Below are 26,585 nucleotides of genomic sequence, written 5' to 3'. Positions count from 1 at the left end.
CTTATTTAAACATCTCAAAAATTCACATCGGATTCCGCTTTGAAACGGAGCCAACTTCAAGCACAGATTTTGACTATTTTAGTTTTACTTTTTAAGTGCCATAAAGAAATTTTAGAGAACGCTTTGTTAGTGCTGTTAGTACAATACATAAGTTATGTGCCTCGTACAATCTCGTTTACTTTGATTTTCATTGCGAATTTTTACCGTACAAACAAAAGAATACCAGTCTATAAATCAGGCACATACTAAAAACAAAATAGTAGAAGCAATGAAGGTAGGAAAGGTGAGGTACGATTTTGTGTTCGTTGTTGTTGTACCTTCGTTTCCCGAGATAGCTAGCTGATTTTTTTATCCCTACCTATTCTCTGGTTGCGTGAGTGGCTATTCTAGCTACGCCTGGACGGGTAAGTGAGTTGGCGGGCTCAACCTGACAGAATTTGCTAACACTAGCCCTAGGAAGAGCAGTGCTTCGCAGAATCTACCACCGGATCGGAATCGCGACCCACTGAGAAGATCCGTGTACTTAGTGTGAGTTTCTTAGCGTTCTCGAGAGCGTAAAAGTTAACTGTTCTAAGTACATACAAATTTGAGTTAACTTTTAGGCTATCGAGAACGTTAAAAAACTCGCACTAAGCATACCGGCGAGAAACTCAGTGGGCTGTGTTTATGAGTTAGTTCTTTCGTCGAACTCTTGGTTGTAATCAACGAGTTCGATGAGGATGGTGACCGGTGCTTGAGATGCCTAAAAGCACCGAGAGTGAATCTGGGAGATCCGATAAGACATGTTTCGGGCGACGGCGGCTTTGCGTTGCCCCGTCGCGATCGGATAAATAATTTGTGGCAGCCACGACAAGAGAGCTTTCGTGTCGCACCGCTTTGTCGAAGTAGCGTTCTGACGTTTCCTTAAGGTACTTACGTATCGGTACTAGATTTAGGTCGTCGTGAAGATCTACATTTCTCACCACCACTACGGTTCAAAAACCAGATCCTGCAGAAACGGGATTGGATGGCCTGGAGTGAATTAATGTGTGTACAGGCCGCGGCACTACACTTGCATACCTTGTTATGAAGGGACTTACGAATTTACTTCGCTTACAGATCATGGGATAGAGTCGATCAAGTAGGAACGCGGCTCGGTTGCCTACTGGTTTAATGTAGGGCCCGAATGTCATCCTTCGAAACCCACGGTATGGCCTGGCCAAAGATTTTAATGGCGGGATTGGAGTTACCGCGCCAAATCCGTGACGTGATACTAGCAGTAGTGTCGGGAGAACTAGCTGATTGAAAAACTTGCGACGGCCTTCACTTTTTACTTAAAAATGTACTTTTCACTCGGATTGGAGGACTTGCGGAATTATCGGTTAAAAGTTTGAGCGCAAATGGCGGGTGAACTTTTGTATTTACTTTTTGTAAAGAGCTGTGCACCGATGAGACTATCTTTAGCAGTGTCTTACATATATGCACATTCACTGACTATTTATCACCTATTGGTGGGTACCCGTATCGGTTTGTTACCTGAAACAAAAAAAAAAAAACAAATTAGTATTTTTATTTTTGTAGACTTGTCCTTTGTTTGGCTACAAAATTCGTAATTTGACATCTGATACCGTATTCGCAATACGTTTGAACGAGATCTAAGATGAAAATGATAAACACTGAAAATAATCGTGGAAAATTTAATAATCTCCGGATTTAGTCCCCAGATTAAACGAGTGTCCAGGGACCAAGACGAATGAAAGTGGGCTTGTTATAATCCCCCTGAACTAAAACGATCAAACGATATTCAAAACAAACGCAAACAACAGGCAATCATCGGAAAACTCGCTCTCCTTTTCTTATAGAAATAATTAATGGAAAATTTTGTGAAATGCACGCGGTATTATTTAGCAAAGGAATTTTATAAATTTAGCTGTTGCCAAAATTGGTCATAAAGCTTCTTTGTTTTTTGGTGTTGATTTAAAAATACTAGAGGTCCCGCAGTAGTCGTAATTCGACTATAATTAATTGGAATTGAAAGTTTGTACACTATTATGATTGTATTGTATACTTCTATAATCACAGTTTTCGCCAAGGCTACACTATAAAAATATTAATAAAGACAAACAATATTTAATCTATTCTCAATATGACAACAGACGTCAAGAACAAAAGTTGACAATAAATAGTATGCATGCGTGTGTGCGTCAAACTCATCGTATGTAGTGTGTGTAATGTTTTCTTTATTAATTTAATGTATCTTTTATGCATTATTTTAAAAAAATATTAGCATTGTGCACTTCTTCTCTATATTCTCTATAAGCGTGGGAAATTTCATACTCCTCCGTCCGCGCAATTTTCGTAAAAAGGGATACAAAGTTTTTGCTTCACGTATTAATATATAGATAAACAATTAAAACGGGTTAGGACAAAACTATCGTCTTACACTTTTCCAGTTTACTTTTCAATACAAAACGTTAAATAGGCCACAACGAATCCCGTGAGGCGTTCTTGTTTTGTGCCCTTATACGATATTGAGGAAACGGGTACAAATATCAAAACAACGACCATTATTGTTAACCCTTGCTCCCCATGTAGTACCGTACTTAAAACGTATGGTACTATAGTTTCCGTGCGATAGCATCATGGATGACCTCTCGGAGACCGTTCATAACATTCAGTGGGTTCTTTATAACTTTTCTACAAAAAATCTAAGTGTACAGATTCTTGATACGAGAATTCGGAAGGATATATTCATTTACGTCTAAGTGAGTTATGTTTGCATGATTTTGTAACATTTTCAACAAGAAAACAATCGCAGAACATTACAGTTGTTGAACGTTTAATACGGATTGTACATTATCAATTACCAAAAACTTGAGTGTAAATGCTACTAGTTGCTCCACTTCAGAGAAGAATGGCGACTACTAATAATTTATTGAATATCGGCCAATTATTAATACGCTTTTACTATCCTGTGGTTGTTGAAAGCGATAATCGTACGAATAGGTTTTTAAACGCATACCACACCTCACCGGTCGCATTTGTGAAAATAGTCACGTGTCAACAAACCCATACTGTTACGCGCTGGGGTTCGGGATAAATAAAAATTCTATCGAAGTATAAATCAGAACTGTATTCAACACCTAGAATACTTAACGAACACTTTAAAAGTCTCAATTCACTTCTTCCGCTTCGCTTCAGGTGATCCGTTCGCTGTTTCGTTTCGAGTAGCTCCGATTACTAACTGATTGCGTGCCATATCTGCAACGCTTTTATAGTCGATACGACATCCCTAGATTTATCGAGAACATTCTGGGCAAGTCGAGTAGCTTCGATGTGTGTTTCCGCTATCTGACAATAAATGGCGTTGTACTTCTCGAGCTTTCTTGACGTTACTAGTTCCTTTGATATTCGTTTCGGCTATTCGGCGATAGATGCCGTTACTCTTACCGGCGTAACAATACGTTATCCACATGGCAAATATTCATGTCATAGTGCTCTTAAGGATTGTGTCTTTGACTTTTGATAGATAGATAGGCTTCAGAGTGTTTCTTATTTAAAAGAAAGTATTCTGAAATTTCATTTGACCTAGTACAAAGGAATTTAAGAGCACGTATTAAACGGACCACCGGCTGTGTTTAATTCGATTATGAACGTCACATAAACTCGTGTATTGTGATTTATAGACTCACGAAGCATGGTGTAATTAATGACGGAGGCTGCGAGTAGGCTGTTTTCGCGACCTCCGATGTCTTTTGTTAAGTCGACCACGCCCCCTTTTACATTAATTTGGATTGCAAATGGGAAAGCAACAGATACTCTCTTAATTAAATGTTTTATATTTTGCTCCTTCGATATTTCATGTAGCTCGCATAGTTTTAAAATATGCTAAGAATAAAGTTGGGCATTGATCAAAGTAATTTTTAAATTTTTGAACATCGGCGCTTACTTTGAATGTTATCTTTTACAAATTTTCAAGAATGTATAAAAGGAAAATTACCATTAATTCGACCCGATCAATTAACTGACTTTGAAATTTTAAATTATGAAATTCTAACCGATGTCTCAAATGTAATCTAAACTATGGTGGCATCTACGCTGTAGATGTCTGAGGGCTCCGGTAACCACTTAACACCAGGTGGGCCGTGACTGCCGTGAGCTCGTCCACGCATCTAGGCAATAAATTATTTTTTGTTCATTCTTTGTATATAGGAAAATCAATTATGAATATTGATTTAGATTCGATTCAGTACTTTAGTATTTATAGTACTTTACTTTCTATGGAAGTCATAACGGTCGTTTAATAAAAAAAAACTGGCCGGTATTTCTGTTTTTTTTTAAATTTTCGCCTTTTATTTTCAAATACACGCATTCAAAAGAAAAGCTAGAAAGGATCACCGTTCCATGTCGATCGGTACCATGCATTTCGAAATATACACAACCACCACCGTGTTTAGTGCTGATTGTCTCTCATACAGGCAACACAATGCGGCTTTTATCATTTGTTCCGTACGTTTCTGAAACACATTCTGAAAGTTTGTACACACGGAGTGCTTTCCGAATTATTGCGTTCGAAGAATACAATATTTCATATAAAAAAATTAACCGAATCATGTGATGGCAAAGGAATATTAGAAAAAAATTAACACATGTCTGTAAAGTCGGTTTACTGATGATAGTTGAACGTGACAACGTCATAAGAAAATACTGATGGAATGGTTACATTTTTCAAAAGAATATTTTAATTTTTAGTTACCTTTATTTGTACGCATAAATACAATTATGTCGCTGTGAACGCTGCCGAACGCGGAGGCCGATTGTGCCTCTTTGTCGCTCGTTACGCGCTCTGGCTTGCACTTCATGCCTAAAATGGAACGTCTCAGAGCGAGGTAACGCCGCATGAGTCATGCTTTTTCGTGCGTGCAGCCGGCTCCATCGAATTATAAGACGTTGTCACGTCAAAAATGTGTGACTTAGGTGAATATTAAGACATAATTTTGATAGCCCCTATTCTCGGAAGTGTGTGACAGTTCGCTCACAACAGATTCTATTACAACTTAATAGAGATTTATTATAAAACGATAATCGTTGCCCCTGAATCTTTTAATCATTAATTAGAGTTTCCGAGTCAATAAATTAAAATTTATTAGAGAATACAAAAACACTGAAAACGCGTAGTCATCTTTTGCGATAATAAAAAAAAAAAACAATACAAAATGTTAATACAACGATTCAAACTGTTTTCCGAATGGGCGTAGCCGTACCGCACTTTTTTTAAAAGGATAAGATAAATGACTATTTTATCCCGAGCAATCTTTTCTTATCCACAGGAGAAAAATAAGGCTTATCGTGGACATTCTATGCTAAACAAAGCTATCCCCGACATCATGATGGATGGAGCAGTTTTGAATTGTAATACGTCAAACGTTACGTCGTGATGCTAGTGTCCATATCTGAAATTCACGATGAGTATCTCAGACAACAAAAAAACTTATAGGTTTTAGTTTAAAACTATTTTTGTTGTAGAATTTTGATAAAATTCGTAATACCTAATTAAATATTATGATGTATTTTCCCCTAATTTTGATTAATTGTTCATGAGATATAATAAGCTCTGAGAAATCACAACATATTTAAAAATTAATACTTCCGAGCAGACTACGAATGATTCGAACGAATTTCAATTTGCATAACATTTCGTACAGCAAATAAAAATGCAAACTTGAGTGAATCCGAAGAGAGCGGCAGTAAATTCGCTGGAGATTGCGCCATTCAGCTCCATAGTGCCGAATCGGCCTCTCGGTCACGTCTCAGCAATTTCTAGCCATCGTTGAGTCATCAGAGTCTCGTGTGGATTGTCGGACCATGATGCAATCTATTCATGATATATCACATAACAGGAATGAAATATTTTCCTTTACAAATTAAAATATGCCACTGAGATTTGTTTTCTATTATTGCTAACCGTTTATGGTTGGACGAGCTTCCGGCCCACTTAGCGTTAAGTGGTACTAGAAATCAATAACGTAAATTTCGTTATCCATCTTGAAATGTGAGTTTCACAGTACAACGGTATAGTTTATCGTAATCCTGTGACTAGCGTCAGACACAAGCGATTTCATCTTGGTAGACCATCATGATATTGTTTATTAAATACTAGTCAATTTTACTTATCAAACAATTATGTATTTGTCATACCTACTTTTATAGGAGACTGGCTTGACACTTTTATAATAACCAGTGGTCGCCCAGTAGTTGATATTCAACCAAGTTATTAATTTAAATTATACGTTTGAATATTATTATGGTTCTATTGTCAAAGACTTTACTCCTATAATCACAACCTTCGCCAAGGCTACACTTTAGACAAATAATATTATATACTAACAATATTCATCTATTCTGAATTTGACCACAGACTTTAACAATAAACAAAAGAGTATATATGCGTGTATGTGTGTGTGTCAAATACATAGTAGTGTGTGTAATGTTTTTTTTATTGAGTTAATGTATTTTTTATGCATAATAAAATAATAAAATAATCTGCACTTCTTCTCTATATTCTTTATAAGTGTGTGAAATTTCATACTCCTCCGTTCGCGCAATTTTCGTAAAAAAGGGGTACAATGTTTTTGCTTCACGTATTAATATATAGATATTACGATCGACGTTGAAGGATAATGAAATTATAATTTAACATATATTTGTAGACAAAGACAAAGTATATATTATTTTAATCTATTTAGACTTATTTGAACTTTCCGACAATGTTATAATAAATAAATAAACAATTAATAATCTCTATATCCTATGCCATTTCCTTGTTCAAATGAGGTTCTTTGAAATGCCGATATCAGTGGAATCTGTTACTAACAAACAAGTCGTTTGAAGCTGATCTAATATTATGTGGATACAAATATTACAAAAGTCTCTGACAACATCCACTACAAACTTCAATGCGGTGTTTAGTTGGACGACATTAATGACCACGTGGTCTACTAGAATTTGGCTCAGCCGCCAGATATACCCCGAACGATGCGTTTCAATTTGTGTTGCCAAGGTCGGGTTACATCATGTCGGAACCAAACACAAGTTAGATAGAACCAAAAACAAGATAGATAGAATTCGAAAACATGAAACATTTGAATAAGGAAGCTATAAGGTGATTGATAAAAAGAAAAAAACCTTTAGTACATTAATATCTAAGCGAGAGTGTAAGTTGATCGCATTATGATGACTTTCGTTACTGAAGAAGCAAAAGAAGTAGCCAATTTGTATAGAGAAGTAAACGAATGTGATAACGATATAGAAAATGCTTCTTGCCTCGTTCTATCAATCGCCAACACCATAAAACAAATGCAATATAACTAAACGGTCCGCTATTTACGATACCAACGCCTGTGAAGATCATTAATGACAACTTAACATTAAACGTCAAACTATCTCCAAGTATACGCGAGGTTCGTATTCTGATTGTTCAATAACCGGAATGTCATCAATTTGCCTGACATCAAACTATCGAAAATCCTATAAAACTTACCCCGGAACGAGTTAAGGAAACAGTCGTTTATCTCGAGGGTGTGGTCGGGAGCCACTAAATGCAAAGGTCAAGAGGTCCGGTTACAATAAAGTATCAACCGATTTGTTCCAAAAACAGGCCGGAGAGCCGTGGTCGGACTGAAGTCATTTATCTTCCGTTTAGACAGTTTTAATTTATCGTCAATTTATGTTAACAGGAGTCGATTGCAATTTGTACAGTGTCGTGAGCTATATGTTATTTCCTAGCAGACTGCGCCAAATTTATTCTAGAAAACCACCGGTATGTTAAGATTAAAATAACAATGATTTTAACAACTATATATTGTATATCGTGCCTGTGTCTAAGGGTGCCCCTGGTATGATGACGTTACATGAGACCCAGTCGCGTCACTCCCCAAAAGGTGGTCTATGGGTCGAGAGACACGGGGCCGAGTCGCACCACTTCTACTTCGGAACGCCACTTCATTAGGTGTGACGTTCTTTTTGTTCAAAATGTATGAACAAACTATAGATCCGATACACATTTGCCTTACGATTCGCTATATATGATTTCATGCGTTGTGGTTGGTGTTTCAAAGGTGAGAATTTTACGATCTTTTTCATAACTAAAATCATAATCTAAAACTTTTTTTAGAATTTATTATTTAATATGTATTTATTTATATTTTGCAAGTAGTTCAAGCATAGATATTAACATAGTATGTGTAGATATTAACTTTTAACAATCATTCAGTGTAGCGACGTAATGTTTTCAGTTTTACTCCTATTGGAATTGATAATTATGTATATATATGGGATCAATTATCAGTTAACGCCAAAGTGCCACCAGTAAATGTTGATTGGCGAAGGCAGTAGGCTGGTATACTTACTTAGAAAACGCTGCTACTCTTTCCCCGGTGAATCATTTAAACGCGATGTCCCTAGAATTTCTTCAAAATTACGTTCGCAATGAAATACTCAAGATTAATTATGTTCCAATTCCCAAATTGGATGTTCCACTTTTGTTTTACCACATCCAGTCGTTTCATTTCCGTTGACAGCTCATTTGTCTGGAGGGTGGTCTCGAGTAGCATTGGAATATGACGTGACTAATAGCATTACACGGAAGATTTATTGGATGGAGTACTCGGTGATGGTGCAGTCTAAGGGGACTTCAGTTGATTACTATCTGCCAGTTTTGACGGACTTTCTTCTCAAGTTTTAGACATCATTTCGTTTCGTAGGTATGCGTACCTTTGTGTCAATTCTGTGAACACTACTGTTTCGGAATTTTTCAGTTTTCTGACTTTACAAGAGTACGAATACCTACTTTATTTTTCGTTCCAGTGGTTATGAAAGACAAAGAATTGCGCTGTTATTATTCCAATAAGTAAAACTTTGACATTTACGTTTCTTTGCATGCAGATAATCTTGATTATCTTCCAGTCTGGTAGTTCTTTTTTTTTTACTAAGCTGAATAAGAGCTTACATGGTTTTGTAGTTACCGGAGCCTATAGAGATCATAATCACAGCGTGAATGCCTTCCCCCAGCTTAAGATATGAGGTCGAAGCATGAATTGAAATTGTGTGACCAATATTTGTACCATCAATAGGCAAGATGGTGTTATCAGTAAACATAATTAAACGCACTGCGTACATATATTGTTTGTCAATCAGTGTTTTATTAGATGATTAGACAGGTTAATTTAACATTTAATATTTTATTTTCCTACTTTAATTAAGGTGGTCTTAAACTTTTGGCCTGCAGTGTATGTCGTGGGTTTTGGTAGATCAGATTATTTCTCCGGGTTGCCACCAGTGCGGGTATTCGGACGATGACGCTCAGCACGCACTCGAAGCGTGCCCGCGTTGGGAGCACTCGCGGCGGGACCTCATCGCGGTGCTGGGGAGAGACCTCTCCTTGCGGGCTGTCATCGCCCGCATGCTAGAGTACCAGAATTCTTGGGACGCCACGACCAGTTTTTGCGACCTGGTCATGGCGTTCCGTGAGGCTGAGGAGCGAGAAAGGGAGTAGGATCCCTCTTCGGCTTCTCAGCGAAGAAGGCGGCGTGGGCTGCACGGGCGCGAAGCTCCCGTTCATCTCCCGTAGGGGCTGTCGGGTGCCGGGTGCGGGGGCGCCCGGTACTCAGTTGTCGGTCCGATGATGAGACGGTGAGAGGTGGCTCCTGTGCACCGCTCACGGTGTGTCTCCCGAGACGACGTCCTGCGGGATCTTCCCGGGGATGGAATCCCATCCCACTGTCAGGTTGAGTACCGGCGACGTCGAACCTTGGGCGCGCACTGTGCGGTACCGTGAGTTTCGTGGAGTCGGATTGGTGGAGCTCGATGAGGTTTAGTCGGTAGTCGGTTTTGCGGGGTAGCTCTTGCGTGCCTGATACCGTGCAGCGTCTCGCACGCCTTTCTCAAGGCGTAGTCTCCCGGCAGGAATTGGAAGAAGAGGAGAACCCCGGTCTTCTTCTTCTCCCTCTTCTTTTCTGGAGGCGCCGGGGTCGGAAATAACCAGGTCTGTTACCACCCTCGACCGGGTATCCGTAAATGGATTCCCCAGCGTATATTTACAATTGAAGACTTTTTTCCAATAGGTCATTACACTACCTAGTTCTCTTTAAGAAATATTTAAATTTTATCAATTTCTACCAAGTAATGGTAACATCTACCCTTGAAGACTTACATTATGGTTGATGAACGAAGAAAATCAACTACTCAAAACAAAATAGGCCCACTCTAAGTTAATCTCGAATTTCGTCTAAAAAAAATTGTTTGGTAGTAAATAGTGAAGTTAAACATTTCGAAGTATTGTTGACATGTTTATCTAACGTTATCAATGTTTTAAGTCAGGAATTTAATGGTGTGTAGACAAAAAAAGTGAAATACTCCAAAAAACGTCTATTACTCAAATTCTCAGTCGTTTGTACCTTCAGTCACGTTCTGAATGTTAAAGTCGCACGTGTACTTTTTTTCATTTTGACTTGATTTCGGTGTTGCTCGCGATCATTATGCCTGGTTCTCGGCGCCATATGGATGTGGAAACAGCAACAAGACCAGTGTTCATGCTTCAGGAGGGAGAATCTCAGAGATCAGTGGCAAGACGTCTTGGTGTGTCGCGACGAGCTATTCGAAACGCGTGGGAACACTTTCTAGAGTCAGGTAGGGTCACGAGGAGATCTGGATCAGGAAAAGCACGAGCTGCAACCGTCCAGGAAGACCGGTATATCAGATTGACTGCACGTCGAGAGCGTACGATTTTCTCCCGTGTCTTACAAAATCGACTGCGGCAATCGACTGGCACACGAATTGGTGATCAAACCATTCGAAATCAGCTCCATGAAGACGGACAACGTTCCAGATTTCATGTAATTCGTCTAAAATTGACAAGAGCGCATTGTGCAGCACGTTTGAGGTATGCTCGCGAGCACGCGGAGTGGACAACGGACAACTGGAGAAATGTACTCTTTATGGACGAAAGTAAAGTGAAGTTTTTCAGCGATGATCGTCGAGTGCGTGTGTGGAGAAGAGAAGGAGAACGTTTTTCAGAACCTTGCATACGTGAAAGGGATCGTTTTGGGGGTCCAAATGTTATGGTGTGGGCTGGAATAAGCTTGCTCGGTAAAACTGAGCTTGTAATTCTGGAAGAAGGCCCCATAACTGCCTCCCGGTATGTCGATCGAATAATTCGGCCCCATATCATCCCATTTTCACAAAGAGTGGGTGAAAACTTCGTTTTTATGCAAGACAATGCTCGCCCACATACAGCGCGAACAACCCAGAGAGCTTACTTCGTCTTTATGCAAGACAATGCTCGCCCACATACAGCGCGAACAACCCAGAGAGCTTTCTCTGAGGCCAATATTACGGTTTTACCGTGACCGGCCATGAGTCCCAATCTTAACCCCATTGAAAATTTATGGGACCAACTGAAAAGAAGCCTTAAATCGAACTTCAGTAATGTGACTAATCGACAAGAGCTCATAAACGCCTAAAATTGTGTTGGGGCCGAATACCCAAAGAAAACATCACCCACTTGATTGAAAGTGTCCCAGATAGGGTCAGAGAGTGCATACGGAACAGAGGAGGACCTACTCGCTATTAAGCACCATCAAACTCATTGATTTAGTCAATAATAAAAATCAAAATGAAACTTTACTTAAATCAATAATTTCTGTCAACTTTCCTAAAAACTGTAAATTTTGACTAAATTCCATAAAATTGGCAAAACTTACTCTTGTTAATGTTTACACACTTTCAAAAACCTTAATTTATTCATTCTTAATCATAAAAACTGAAAAAAGAAAAATAATCTGTAAAATTCATTTAAAAAACATGGTGGGCCCTATTTTGTTTTGAGTAGTTTACTTAAACTTTGGATCAATATTCAACAATTATTTGGGCAGTTATCTTTCGCATTAAGTTCGGTTTTTAGCACTTGTGCTTTTTATACGCTATTATTAATAAAAACAAAAATGACATAGCGTCACCTTAAAATTGTGCGAAACAAACAAAAATCAATTTGATTTGATGAATAACCGAAATTCGATAACAAAACAGCATCTTCAATAAATCGATTCCTACAAATTGAATTCACGGAATGTTCGAAAAACAAAAGCAATAATACTGTTTCCTTTTTCGTTTGTTTTCACAAAAAAGCTCCGAAATTTTCAGTAGAAACATGAAAGATCGTCTAGAGATTCCTTACTTTATAACGCGGCCTTCGAGATTTTAATTATGAAGTTGCGTTAACTTTAATAATTTTCCGGAGAATTAGTCAAAAGGAAACTTTAATTAGGTTATGTGCCGAAAAAGGATGCTAATTAACGTGGTTAATTTGAAGTTATAAATAAGCGAATACAAGATTTAAAAAAAAATATATTTCATTGTTCTGAATTTCTTTTGTGTTCATAAATTTTAACATAACGCATTTTGTTTCAAAATATTTCACTATTGTGGACTATTCAATAACTAAGAAGCCAAGTTAAGCCGAGAAGCTCGACAAATTTCATGAATTAGATCTAATTTTCTTGTAACAAATAGTTCTAATAGTTCGATTGCTTCTAGAAAAATCTTTTTTTTTTATTGTTTAGATGGGTGGAAGTTCTAAGGTCTCAAGTATAGTTACAAGTATCTCAAGGTGGGTGGCGCATTTACGTTGTAGATGTCTATGGGCTCCAGTAACCACTTATCTCCAGGTGGGCTGTGAGATCGTCCATCCATCTAAGCAATAAAAAAAAAAAAAGATACAAGTTCTAAGGTCTCAGTATAGTTACAACGGCTGCCCCGTCCTTCAAACCGAAACGCATTACTGCTTCACGACAGAAATAGGCAGGGTTGTGGTGCCTACCCGCGAGGATTCTATCTATACGACTAGAAAATACATTTTGAGACCATTCATTCGGCTTCGAAACGATACGTGACCGCACACAAGATACGTGTAGAAACGGTTGACCTACATCCTCTCCTACAATATCAGAGCGATTGAATGGGACGATCTTAAATTATTGTCCTCACACATATGACAGCTCCGACTCGTCCCACAATACATGTCAGGTATTGATATACCCAGAAATATTGTTATACAATTTATGTTTACCTACATCGGTATTTGAGAAACTTATTGAAGTCCGTCATTTCGATTTTCCATTAGATTATATATGGCTCTGTCGGACGTGTTTAATGTTTAAGAAATACACACATATTATGAACATGTGTAAAAATTGCTTACATTAAGTTAAAACTCTTAACACGTTTTAACGGTAGGCAGCGGCTTGGCTCTGCCCCTGCCATTGCTGAAGTCCATGGACGACGGTAACCACTCACCACATCAGATGGGCCGTATGCTCGTCTGCCTACAAGGCCGATAACAAAATGTGGTGTCGTGGGACACCGGATAGGAACGAAGTTCCTTATTATAAAAACACAAATTTATAATAGTTATTACAAAATTAAGTCGTACACTGTGTGCATTACCAATAAAAATCTTACGTTACGGACGTTTTTTCCCGGTTAGGGTACCCCTCCGCATCGTCCCATTAGGAACTTCGTTCCAAAAACGTAATTCAGAATTCGTAATACCAATAAGTTTCATTCAAACAACCGGAATGTTTGAAGTCAATGAATCAAAAAAACATAAGTTAAGTCGTACACTGTGGGCATTACCAATAAAAATCTTACGTTACGGACGTTTTTTCCCGGTTAGGGTACCCCTCCGCATCGTCCATAAGGAACTTCGTTCCAAAAACGTAATTCAGAATTCGTAATACCAATAAGTTTCATTTAAACAACCGGAATGTTCGAAGTCAATGAATCAAAAAAACATATAAGAACAAAATAGCGCGTTGACTATTTGTTTAGGCAACTGTAAACGCCGAATGCGAGGAAGACAGGCGTTAGTTAAAGCGACAGCGACATGAAGGAAACGACCGTGAACAGCAACGGTCCTTGTGAACGGGGAACGTGAATCTAACATATTTTGTGTGTATGTAGTTATTCTGAAGAACGAATCGCGGTGGGTAAAACAAAGTTGGTCCATATTTACTGTTTTCCATCCAAACACGAAAATGTACTTATTAAATTCGTTTTTCTTCATGTGGTTTACCTAAGTGTCTTTCGGGAATACGACTGCTGCACTATTAGTTCGCTTAGATTAAATATATTTTTCATTAGATAATAAAGCAACCCAACAAATGCTCAAGATTGACTTCCGCGCTGAAGGAATAATATCGTGTGATAAAAATCAAACCCGCAAAATTATAATTTGCGTAATAACTGGTGGTAGGACCTCTTGTGAGTCCGCATGGGTAGGTAGCACCGCCTCTGCCTATTTCTGCCGTGAGGCAGTAATGCGTTTCGGTCTGAAGGGTGGGGCAGCCGTTGTAACTATACTTAGACCTTAGAACTTGTATCTCAAAGTGGGTGGCGCATTTACGTTATACCCGTAGATGTCTATGGGCTCCAGTAACCACTTAATACCAGGTGGGCTGTGAGCTCGTCCACCCACCTAAGCAATAAAATAAAAACTCGAGCAAAACATTTTTATCAGTTTCATCTTTACCTAGAATTTCATCGAGTCATCATCCTTAAAATAAATAAAAATAATCATTGACCAAGCAGTGCCAAGCCAAAATCATTTTCGTTTTAGGGAACGACGGTCGTATATTCTAAGTAATTTTCAATAATATTTCGATGACAGAAGGCTTTGACCGTTAAAATGCAACAGAAGTGCCATTTGTCCTTATCTAAGTGCCATTAGGCAGCGACGATGAAAGTTTATGACCCGTCGGTATACGATATTTCGTGTTGCAACTCGCTGAGATCCAAGAAAGTAAATGGATATTAAATGTTGGGACATTAACGTTGTTTCAATAAAATTATAGAATAAACATAAAATACGAATGCATCATTTATTATTATTCAATTGTTTTTGTTCATACTCGTAGTGGGATCGAAAAGAAATATCCAGTGACGTGCTCCACATGACAAAGCCATTGTCCCGATGCATTAGCGCATTATTTCATGATTACGAATAAAATTCGACCCATCATCAAAACACATTTTCGTGAAACAGTTTACTGATATCGTGTTTTGGATCAATTAACGAACGGTTTTTCTTATTGAAAAACAAATAGAAGCTGTAATTATATGCCATCTCTGCAACGCTTTTATAGTCGATATCACATCCCTAGAATTATCAAGAATATTTCACACATCTCTAATATTGTTTCCGCTATCTGACAATAGATGACGTTGTACTTCTCTAGCGTTCTAGGTGCTACTAGATCCTTCGATATTCGTTCGACTATTCGGCGATTGATGGCGTTACTCTTACCGGTGTAACACTATCAAACCTTTTTCACTCAGTGATTCGATTTTTTTTTATACTCAAACGGTATCGAGTATTGTAGAGAATAGCGTAAAAATACTAAAACGAATTCTCAATTCTCTCTCGATTTTCATCAACAACACTAAACGTTCTCTATAAAGAAATAGTGGCAGAAAGTTTGTATGAGTTAGAAAACATTTTCGGGGAATTATTCAAAGGGAAATATTCAAAGAGTTACCGATGAGCGCGGGTACAATATATTCGAGTTTCGCATCGATTATGTTAAGTTTCTTTTTCATATTCAAATGTGCGGTCGAAATGAAAATCCCAAAAATACACACATGAACGCATTTGATTCTGCGCATTTTTTACACTTTCATAATATTGTCTCAAATAGACGATATGTTACATGATGAATAGTTGGCTAATGTATGATAATTTAGCCATGTTATAAACACAGGTGGGCATTAATTAAGTAAGGATTCAAGTTAACATGTCAATTGACGGTAAGCTTTCCGATTTTGCCCCACCAACCAAGAGTTGTCGAACATTTTCTATTAAAATAGGAATACTTAGTTATGTCCAACGTGGTCAGGTAGTTGTGCCTAATAGTACTATTATTAAAACGTAAGAGATTTTTTCTATTATGCTAATGAAGATATTTGTAAATCCCGAAATTAGTTTTTGTTTTTGCACATTTTCAATTTGTTAAGCGTATTTCGAAATTATAAATGCTATTATAATAAGCGCCCTTGGCCTTAAGTTCGTCATTATATTCGAGAACACGCAGTGTGAAGTTTACAGTTGTCTTCATAAAAACTGTGCATGATTCATAAAACAGGGTATAACGTCATTTATGAAACATTAATTAATCAATCAAGACACCAGAAAGCAGTATTGATCGACCTTAGCACTGTGACATTCAACGAAGGGTCACATTCATCTTGTGGATTTAATATATTAATAACTGCACCCTCACAGCGGTCCGACGTTGACACGCTTCACGACAAACTAATGTTCGATCAGACAATAAAACTGCGATGTAAAAATATTTCATAAAGTTTACAAGGAGAATGACAAGGTACACGTGATTTTCTATTTATATTTGATATCTTATTTAGCGTATATAATAATTTATTTAACAATAAACCCCTGAAAATACTACCAAGTAACTTGTTTACTCCACTTTTTTTTTTTTTTTTTTTTTCTTCCTTGCACACACCAGAAGACAGGGGCGACCAAAAACGAGATGGAGTGATGATATACGCCTAACCCTAGGACCATACTGGACCAGAGTTGCAGAGGACCGAGCCCAATGGAGAGAGCTGGAGGAGGCCTATGCCACGAGGCACGCCGAACTCCGAGATATACTACAAGAAATAAAATGTAAAAAAAAAAAAAACACAAAAATGTTAAATTTCATGGTTGTAGTTCGGAATTAAAGGGCTTTATTATTATTATTATTTATTATTAAATACTACCAAGCTTTTGCTATTGATATTTAAAAAATTCGAAAATAAATACAAAAATCAAGATAGACAAATCTACGAGTAGGTACATACAAATAAGCCTATAAAACTACAAAAATATTACCAATTTTAGATGTACGACACAACGATAACATGGTAAAGGACAAAATTGTCAAAAATACAATCTCTGCGATAACGCTAAAACAATGTCGAAATCAACCAAACAACGGAGCGTAAAGTTTTTATGAAATTCCAAACTCGACAGGAAAAAATGTTTCAGTAGCCCATCGATTTATGAACGCCGGAACTTTAGACGACACGGGGCCTACTTAATCGAATTCTGTCGAGGCTTCGGTCCGGCTAATCAAATCACGGAAGCCACCGTCCGATTTGGAGCAAGTCCAAAATTTTCGACTGTGTACGTACGTTACCTACGCTACTTATGTACCACGATTAACAACACACAATGACATCTTGCTTAAACGACTACAGCACGTACGTGAAATGAGTTTACAAAACAAACAAGAAAAGACGTTGTTTACTATAATGAACTCAGTGCGATTTGAGTGAGTTCTGCTTTATATTCGCACGAGATTTGAGAAACTTGCACTCTCAATAATACTCTCCTTCGTACAGAGTAATTGCTTTACCGTAAGAACTAAAAGTCCTACCCATTTATTATTTCTTGTTACTTGTTCGTTTAGTCGCAAATGCTTGTATTGTGCCGAATGTGTGACTGAAACAAATTTTACAATAAACTAGCAGACCCGGCCACATGCTGCTGTGGCTAAGGTTTTTGTTTCTAAATAACACGTGGCCGACTATGCTAATACCAAAAATTAGCAAAGTAAGAACAATTGGATTTCACTGTATTGCGTTTACTACAAAATATATTTCACTTAATACTTTAGCCTCAGCAACACGTGGTGTTTAGGCAATTAAATTGTAGCTTATGTGAAACGTTGGTATTTTTAACACAGCTCCATCTTTGAGATATTAATGTCAGACAGCATTACAATTGTCTGTGAAAACTGATTTAAGGCGCCATCTGTTTTAGTCTTATGAAACTTACAATTAATAACAATAATCAACATAAGAAATAATTTTATTATTAATTAGTAAATATTGCGACCATTAATCGAAATAAAAATCATCCTATGGCATAAGTTGGAACAAAATACATAATTTAGAAAAAAGTTAAAATCGGTTAAGTAGGTAGTTTAGGTGTCTATCGCGGACAAACAACGTGACACGTAATTTATATATATTAAGATTACATTACGCTCCAAGGCATGTATAATGCAGGTATGTATTAACAGACCACCTTTTCTATTGAGGAATAATCAAATTAATATGAACTGTTTTAAATTTGTCTCTTTTTTTCACATTCTCCTAATAGATCTCTTTTTAAATTTGTAATCAGAACACGAGCGGACAAAGGCTTAAAACGGGTAAAACAAAGGCTATCCGCTTTACACAAAGCTGGTTGACCAAACTTACTGTTCGGAACTACCCATTTAAGCTATTACATATTACGAACAACATGTTTCTAAACTGTTCAGCGAGAAAAATTATCGATCTAATTGATTGCTTTTCTACGGCAATAGTTCTTCATACTCTTGGATGATAAATAGGAAGTCTTCAATAAGTGAAAAATAACACAACATAATATAGTCGAATTATATTTTTCCCTGTTCTCCATACATTTTTCCGCCCCAATACTACCTTCTATTCTTATCTTAGCTCTACACATTAACGAGGCGACCTCTCAGTTTACACGGGTTATCACCACTGTCCTGAAGAATATCGTGGGTTTTATTTAGTACGTCGAGCAAAAAGCCGATTTGAATACTTTTGTTTCACTTCCCAATACTGGCCTGATAGAAAGTTTACACAAAGTAGCAATGGAATTTTAATTAAAACCATTACACAGCCAAAGGGGCGACTTTAATGTCTCGATACATTGTTGCAACAAACAACGGGCAGGCAGGGCTTACGTGAAATAAAATTTATTGACTTTTAAAAGAACATGAAACTGTCCAAGTTACTTTGTTATTATTTATTTAATGAAGTTCACGTGTAATATAATTTATTATTAAATATTCTGCTTGACGTACCTATCATAAGATAATTAGTTAGCCTTTAAATAACCCTTAGACCCAGTTTTGAAATGATAGAAAAAGTCATTCATTCTCCTGCCCTTCTCCCTGTCACCTAGGTTCGGCGTAACATGTTTTCTCCTTCCATACTCCTCTATCATATACCAGTTCTTCGCTCACTCCTCTCTTACACATATCGCCTTTCACGCAATCCATCCATTTCTTCTTAGGTCTACCTCTTCCTCTATATCGCACTTCTCAACTTCTCTGTCACAGGTGCCACTTTCAGACTTTCTCTAACATATTCATCGCGTATTCTATCCATTCTCGTTACTCCACACATCCATCGCAACATTTGCATCTCTGCTGCATGCAATCGCCTTTCATGAATTTCAAATGAAAGTTCTTCTTCTTCTCAGTCGTGTCACTCTTGACAGAGTGGTCGTGATCGTCATGTAGTGTTGGATAGGGGAAGACTTGATGCGTCTCACGATGTCGCGCCATCTCTCCCTGCTCGAGGCCATTCTACTGCACTCATTTAGGGGACCTCCCACTGCAGTTTTAATTTGGTCGGTCCACCGCATTGAAATGAAAGTATTTAATTAAAATTAAAAGTCCCTTGACCGCAACTTGTGGAAGAATTAGGTGACACTGACTATTTGTTTCAACGGATCCCCGACCATGTCGTTCGTGATCGAATGAACTGTCAGCGGTATCTATTAATTATAAGAATTGTGAAATGAGGGATTAAAAGATTTTTTTATTGCCTCTATAGTGAGTGGGCCGCCGGCAATTCTCGGAGACGGAAAGGATCGCTAAGCACAATGCGGTTAACGATTACGTAGCTCGCTTTTGAACATGCAAAAGTACTTAGTTGTGTATTAATCATTCATTTAATACAGTGAGTTTTCATTTCAATTCACTTCTTATTTTTGCGGTTATTCTGATGTTGTCACAGATTGTATGTTATTATGCGGCGGTCTCGGATAAGGATTTATATAGGTCTGTAGCCTTTTTGCAATATTGTAACCTAATTGCGTTACCACCACTATGCTCTATTATCTATTAAAAAGAAGTAGTAGTAGTAGCTTACGACGGGTTAGATAAAAATAAATAAAAAAATAGTTTTAATGTCACTAATGGCCGAAAGTATTTGGAGTGATTACTCAGAACGACAGTCCGACAAGGTGGTTCAAACAAATCCGCACCACACTAGGGATCCCATTCCACGAAGCCCTTCATGCAGCCAATGATCGGAGGCGCTGGAGGGACATTGCAAGAAGTAAAATCCTGTCAAAATATGATGGCCACGACCCTCAGCAGTGTCAAAATGACGCGAGCAGGACTCTGAATGAATTCTACGCGTTTTCGCATACTTCTTGGAATATACAATAAGTGCAACATATAGAGTAAGGTAAATATTGCTTAAAGTCAAGTAGATACTACGCTTCACTATATTCTTTCTTGCGAGTTCCTAATTTTGTCTTAATCAGAATGTTAATGAGAAATGAGTATAATGAATACATTTTCAGATGAGATAATTCCGTAGCTGAGTTACATTATTATTTATTATAAATTACATAGACATTGGTTATACTTGAGAATGATTCGTAGTGTTACGCCGGTAAGAGTAACGCCATCTATCGCCGAATAGTTGAACTAATATCGAAGGATCTAGTAGCACCTAGGACGATCGAGGAGTACAACGCCACCTATTGTCAGATAGCGGAAACACAATACTAGAGATGTGTGAAATATTCTCGATAATTCTGGGGATGAGGTATCAACTATAAAAGCGTTCAGGGATGGCACGCAGTCAGTCAGTAATCGGAACTACTCGAAGCGAAACAGCGAACGGATCACCTGAAGCGAAGCGGATTGAGAGTTTTAAAGTGTTTGTTGAGTGTTTTAAGTGTTCTAAATGTTGAATACTGTTTATAAGTTTTACTTCGGTGAAATTTTATTTATCCCGAAACTCAGCGCGTAACAGTAGCAAATTATCTATTTGTGTGTTTGTTATTTTATTAATAAAAAAATATATCATTAAATGATGTTCTTGTGAAAAATGTTATAACATTTATGAAATTCTCATAATGGTATAAAAATACTTACATTAAACATGACAATATTCGCATTATGCACCTTTATTGAAATACAATTCCGTGATCGTTTTTAAAGCATTCAAACGTTTACAGCTGAATCATCTCAGTAAATAAATTTCGAAATTGTTCAAATGTATCTCGAGATCCTTCACCAAATCCTATTATTACAAGACCTTCTCACACATAACGGAAAGTGGAAATTTATATTTTTTCGACGAACTTCTCTAGCACAATGTATTACCGTTTCTATACATATAAATAAAATTAGAGTGTCTGTTTGTAGTATTGAAATAACCGCTTTTTACTACACGTATATGAATATACACACACACACACCAAAATAACATTTTTTACATTTATTGTCTGTCTGTCTGTTTGTTCCGGCTAATCTCTGGAACGTTTGGACCGATTTTGATGAAACTTTCACTAATAGGTAGCTGATGATATAAGGAGTAACTACTACTAGCTTCGCCCCGCGGCGTCACCAATCAATAATAAACTTTAATGTTTCCGAAGTGAAGCGAGGGCGGGTCGCTAGTCGTAACTAAATACAGACGAGTACATACCTATGTTTTGTTTTGTTTTAATTTTTCGGTTTTGAAATTATAGTAGAAATGTTGATTTGATAATTAAAGTTCGGAAAGAAAACGTCATGAAAGCTGACAGACAACTTAAATCAGTATAATATTCAAACTGAACCGAAAACACTATTAATATTTAGTATTTAGATTATTCAATCAAGCCGAAGGTATCTGGACAATGCTCCCTCACGTTCCACAAAAAATACATACAAGCGGTTTCAGTGTATGTATTAGACTAAATGCGTTGCAAAACCAATTCTCGATATTGAGCACTTATTTGCTCGAGTTTCGAAGGTAGAAGGGTCTTTTAAAAAAACAGCACACACTTCGATCTCGTGTATCAAGGTGGATGACAATTCAGGTGAGCCGTGAGTTCGTTCACCAGTCTATATAATATTTAAACATAATTGTTCCACCCGGATGTGTTAAAATTATGTTTTAAGCATAATCATTACTAATAAATCCGTGCTTGTGTAATGTTTCTTTTAGTAGCTACGACAGGACTTTAGTATTTAAAAATAATCGGTGAACCAATTAGAAAATACATTACATAAAACGAATCGAGTACTTACTGTCGAACTTCGATTATTGGACGAACACTATTTTTAGTAATAAGTCTTATTGCTGTGTGGTAAATTAAACTCTTTGCTCCGAGTGTCGGATATAGATAGCGTTCACGTGATATGGTTTGACCATGACCTCCGCGATATTTTTGTTTAAGCATACTGCACATTTCAAGCCTAAATTATATTTTCATTTATTATAAGTGCAAAATCTACAAATATGTCGTTCAGTGGTGCTACTCTGAAGAAGCACACTGCTATTGTTATTTATTATTTTGAACAGCAACAGTTTATCAATGATGAGCTGGAGATTGACTCAGTCAATAAGTATCTACAGTCGGCATCATTGCGCCACTTTGAAAAGGCGGCACGACATGAAAACCTTCTTGTCTTGGGAATTACATACCCGATCCTGTAGACCGAATGGTAAACAGTCGACATCGCCCTAAGCACGTCATTACGGATCCTCCCGATCCATTAACGGTGCTTTTAGGTACTACAAGTACCGGTCACGGTTCTCAGGGCTCGACGAGTGAATTAATCCATAGACACAGCCCACTGAGTTTCTCGCCGGATCTTTTCAGTGAGTCGCGTTTCCGATCCGGTGGTAGATTCAGCGAAGCACTGCTCTTGCTAGGACCAGTTTAAGCAACACTCCCGGTTTGAGCCCCGTGAGCTCACCTACACGTCAAGGAGAAGCTGAAATAGCCTCTCAAGGCTATCAGCATAGGTAGGGAAAAAAAACAGTTTAGAAACAACTAGAATTAATTTGTCAAGAAATACGCATAGCAGCATTATCATTTTTAGAGGACACAAATCATTTATAGATGATAATCAATTGAATTATTCAATCCAATAAATATTACGTCTTCTGTATGACCGGTTTGAACAAGGCATTAACAACGGTTATATCTCTCAGGTATAATTATTATTGTACACTAAAATAATCACAATGTTGTTTTGCTATTCTTCAAATTCAAATTATCTCCGCATCGGCGACTCGATATTTTCAACGAGTGTTTCTGTTGTGTAAGCGATCGCATTCGAGTACGCCGCTACACACGCCTTCTCGTATTTCATCCGTAAAATTACAATAAGCCCATTATTGTATTCTCAGATAAATCAAAATTTAAATCTGCCGACTTAAGTCTTAAACGTAAAATCCGCTAACTACTTTGAGACAGGATATTGATTTCTCAACTGAATTTTCATGTCATTCACCAACGCGTGACCGCTTAGTGCAAAAATACTTCAAACGGTGGTCAACAAATATTCACGATTGACTTCCACGGTGAAAGGATAACATAGTGTAATAAAAATCAAACCCGCAAAATTATTATTTGCCTAATTACTGGTGGTAGGACCAGCCCTGCCTATTTCTGTCGTGAAGCAGTACCTAATGCGTTTCGGTTTGAAGGGTGGGGCGGCCGTTGTAACTATACTTGAGACCATAGAACTTATATCTCAATGTGGGTGGCGCATTTATGTTGTAGATGTCTATGGGCTCCAGTAACCGCTAAACACCAGGTGGGCTGTGAGCTCGTCCACCCACCTAAGCAATGAAAAAAAAATGGCACACTACTGTTCATTCTTGTTGAAAGTTGTTTATGAACCCATCTATATATATATTTGGCTATTTGGTATCTGCTTCTGTTATCCGTATCCGAGTTTAGTCGTTTCACTCGACAACGGAAGATTCTAAGAACTAACGTAAAATTTAGTTGCTAAAACTTAGGTACATTTAAATCTGAATTTTAGTTTACACAAAAAAAAAATTTGAGGAATTTCATTATTGCCTTAGTTAGTAGTGCACACAAAATGAAATTTCGTATTCATCGAAATATAAGGAAACGTTCGGTAGCTGCGATCTTCTCATTACATCGAACAGGATGTAATAAGAGAGCACAAGAACGACCGCTTTCATCGAACTGTTTGTTCCAATGGCAAAATCTATTTGGTTCCGCCATGTAAACAGAGCGAACTGTTCTTGCGACCTACAGCGATTGAATAGTTAATAAATGTCTTCATCTATTTTCACTAAAGCCTAGGCCCAATCTAAGCTTCGAGCAAATTTTCAAACTACCCTCAGCTATAATTGAACAGAAATGAAAAAAAATAATTGAAAACATATTTTCTATTTTTTAGTTGGATTTTCTATAAAAGCTTATTAAGCTATTTTTCATTTTTCTTTAATAAGTATACCAAATTTTCGAGTTAATCCGACATTTTGAAGGGGGTCAAAATCATGTTCAAAGATTCCGTTACATACATACGTCTGAAGCTAATAAAAGCGTATTAAAAAATATGTGCCGTTCATTCCAAGGTGACTATTTCGGTGGATCATATTGCTACCTAAATATTGATCATACGAAAGGTAAATTTGTATTTAATCAAGCAACACCAAATCGTGATTTATGATAAATCTGGTACATGAAAGGGTTCCATTTATTTTACATTCCCAACATAAATATATATTTTATATAATGTATATACGCGGTGCTTCAAACAAATTTCAGCGTAAAAGGAGGCCTCCTCCCAGGCACTCCGGCAATCACGACACTTGACTTTTTCGTTGAAGTGAGAAAATCACAAAAGCGTCGTCGTCTGAGCAAAACGTAGACTACAAATAAGAAATATTTTATACTCAAAGCGACTTTGAAACGTAGCGTCACACAGTTTGAAAAGAGTCTCACATTTTTATTTGGTACACGAATACGCCACGATGTTTCGTGACTAGATCTTAGAATGTGAACTAATACAATTTGTATCTACTTCCAGTGGGAAGTAGTACCACATACGTACAGAATATAAAACAGTAACACATTGAAAATAACGAGTGAAAGGTTACATGTTTAGTTCAAAACTAGTTCAAACTTACCGCAGTGTTGGATTAGAAGTTTTTACACTGTAACCTTTATGCTCTGCAAAGCGGTTGTAGCTGCACAAATTAATTTAGTTGCAAACCAAGTGAAATCGTGGTGAAGTTTTTCATCATTAATCTTTTGGAACGAAGTTGCTTATAGGACGATGCGGAGGGGTACCCTAACCGGAAAAAAACGTCCGTAACGTAAGATTTTTATTATTTATGTTTAGTCTTAGTATGATGGCTATACAGTGTTCTAATGTATAGTTTACGTGATGACGGTTAATATTATTATTCATATAAATATCTGTTTCTTTGTATATTATTTTTAAGTATATATTTTTTATAAATCACTGTAAAAAAAATAAGGTTGATAACTTTGTAAAGTAGTTTTTTTTATCAATAAAAAAATCATAATAAAAAATTTATACCCGAATAATTATTTTGTTTATACCTCGAATATAACTAAAAGTAATATTTTTATAATAAGGAACTTCATTCCTATCCGGTGTCCCACGACATCACACAACTTTTTTTTTATTACTCTTGTAGGAAGACGAGCATACGACCCTCCTGAGGATGAGTGGTTACCGTCGCCCACAGACATCAGCAATTCCAGGGACACGGCCAAGCTCCTGTCTACCGTTGTGTACTCTGCGTAAGCCTCGTTTGAAGAAGGACATGTCGTAGCGCACGGGAAACACCGCAGAGGCGAGTTCATTCTAAAGCTAGATGGTACGTGGTAGAAAAGATCTGGGGAAACGAACTGTCAGCGTTAGCCAAAAATCTTGATATTCAAACCCTCGACAGTAATTCATTAATTAACCTATATAACGAAATCAAACTATGAGCATATTTTGAACGATTTTAAATGGAATCATACCTTTTTTTTATTGCTTAGACGGGTGGACGAGCTCACAGCCCACCTGTTATGTGGTTACCCACCTTGAGATATAAGTTCTAAGGTCTCAAATATAGTTACAACGGCTGCCCCACCCTTCAAACCGAAACGCATTACTGCTTCACGGCAAAAATAGGCAGGTTGATGGAACCCGCGCGGATTTAAAAGAGGTCCTTTTTTTTTATTGCCCTTGTAGGCAGACGAGCATACGGCCCACCTGATGGTGAGTGGTTACCGTCGCCCATGGACTTCAGCAATGCCAGGGGCAGAGCCAAGCCGCTGCCTACCAAAAGTCCTACCACCAGTAATAAGTCAAGAATACGTACTGTACAAATTATAAGGCAGTTTTCTAACATACAAATTAGGAATCGCAAGCTTGTACATTTAATGTGACATTAGGTAAAACCATTGTGTTTCGAAATAGGCACTCACACAACAATTTGTGTCAGGCATCCGCATTGCGCTTGAAACTATTGACTTCCCCTTTTGTACAGAAATGTGTAAGTGCGCGTATTTTATTTGGCTAGCAGTCAGAAGTTATGTCAGCGAAGGAAATTTAGTCTCGTCTCTCAAGTATGCTGTATCAACATTTTAAAGAATTTTAACCTTTGTTTTTTCGTATTTATTACAAAGAAAATCGGTTGTTGGTTGTGTAAAGTCGATCATATGTTATTGC

At 37.4% G+C, this 26,585-nt stretch overlaps 1 protein-coding gene across 5 annotated transcripts in view; it reads right to left on the bottom strand.

Moving 5' to 3' along the window:
* The window catches only part of LOC101744976 (peripheral plasma membrane protein CASK), a 219,194-nt gene that overhangs the window by 74,517 nt on the left and 118,092 nt on the right, over window positions 1–26,585 (bottom strand). The gene's annotated exons all lie outside the window — the stretch shown is intronic.

Source organism: Bombyx mori, chromosome 6 (assembly GCF_030269925.1).
Source record: "Bombyx mori chromosome 6, ASM3026992v2".
Taxonomy (NCBI): domain Eukaryota; kingdom Metazoa; phylum Arthropoda; class Insecta; order Lepidoptera; family Bombycidae; genus Bombyx; species Bombyx mori.
This window is presented reverse-complemented; position numbering and strand designations above follow the sequence as displayed.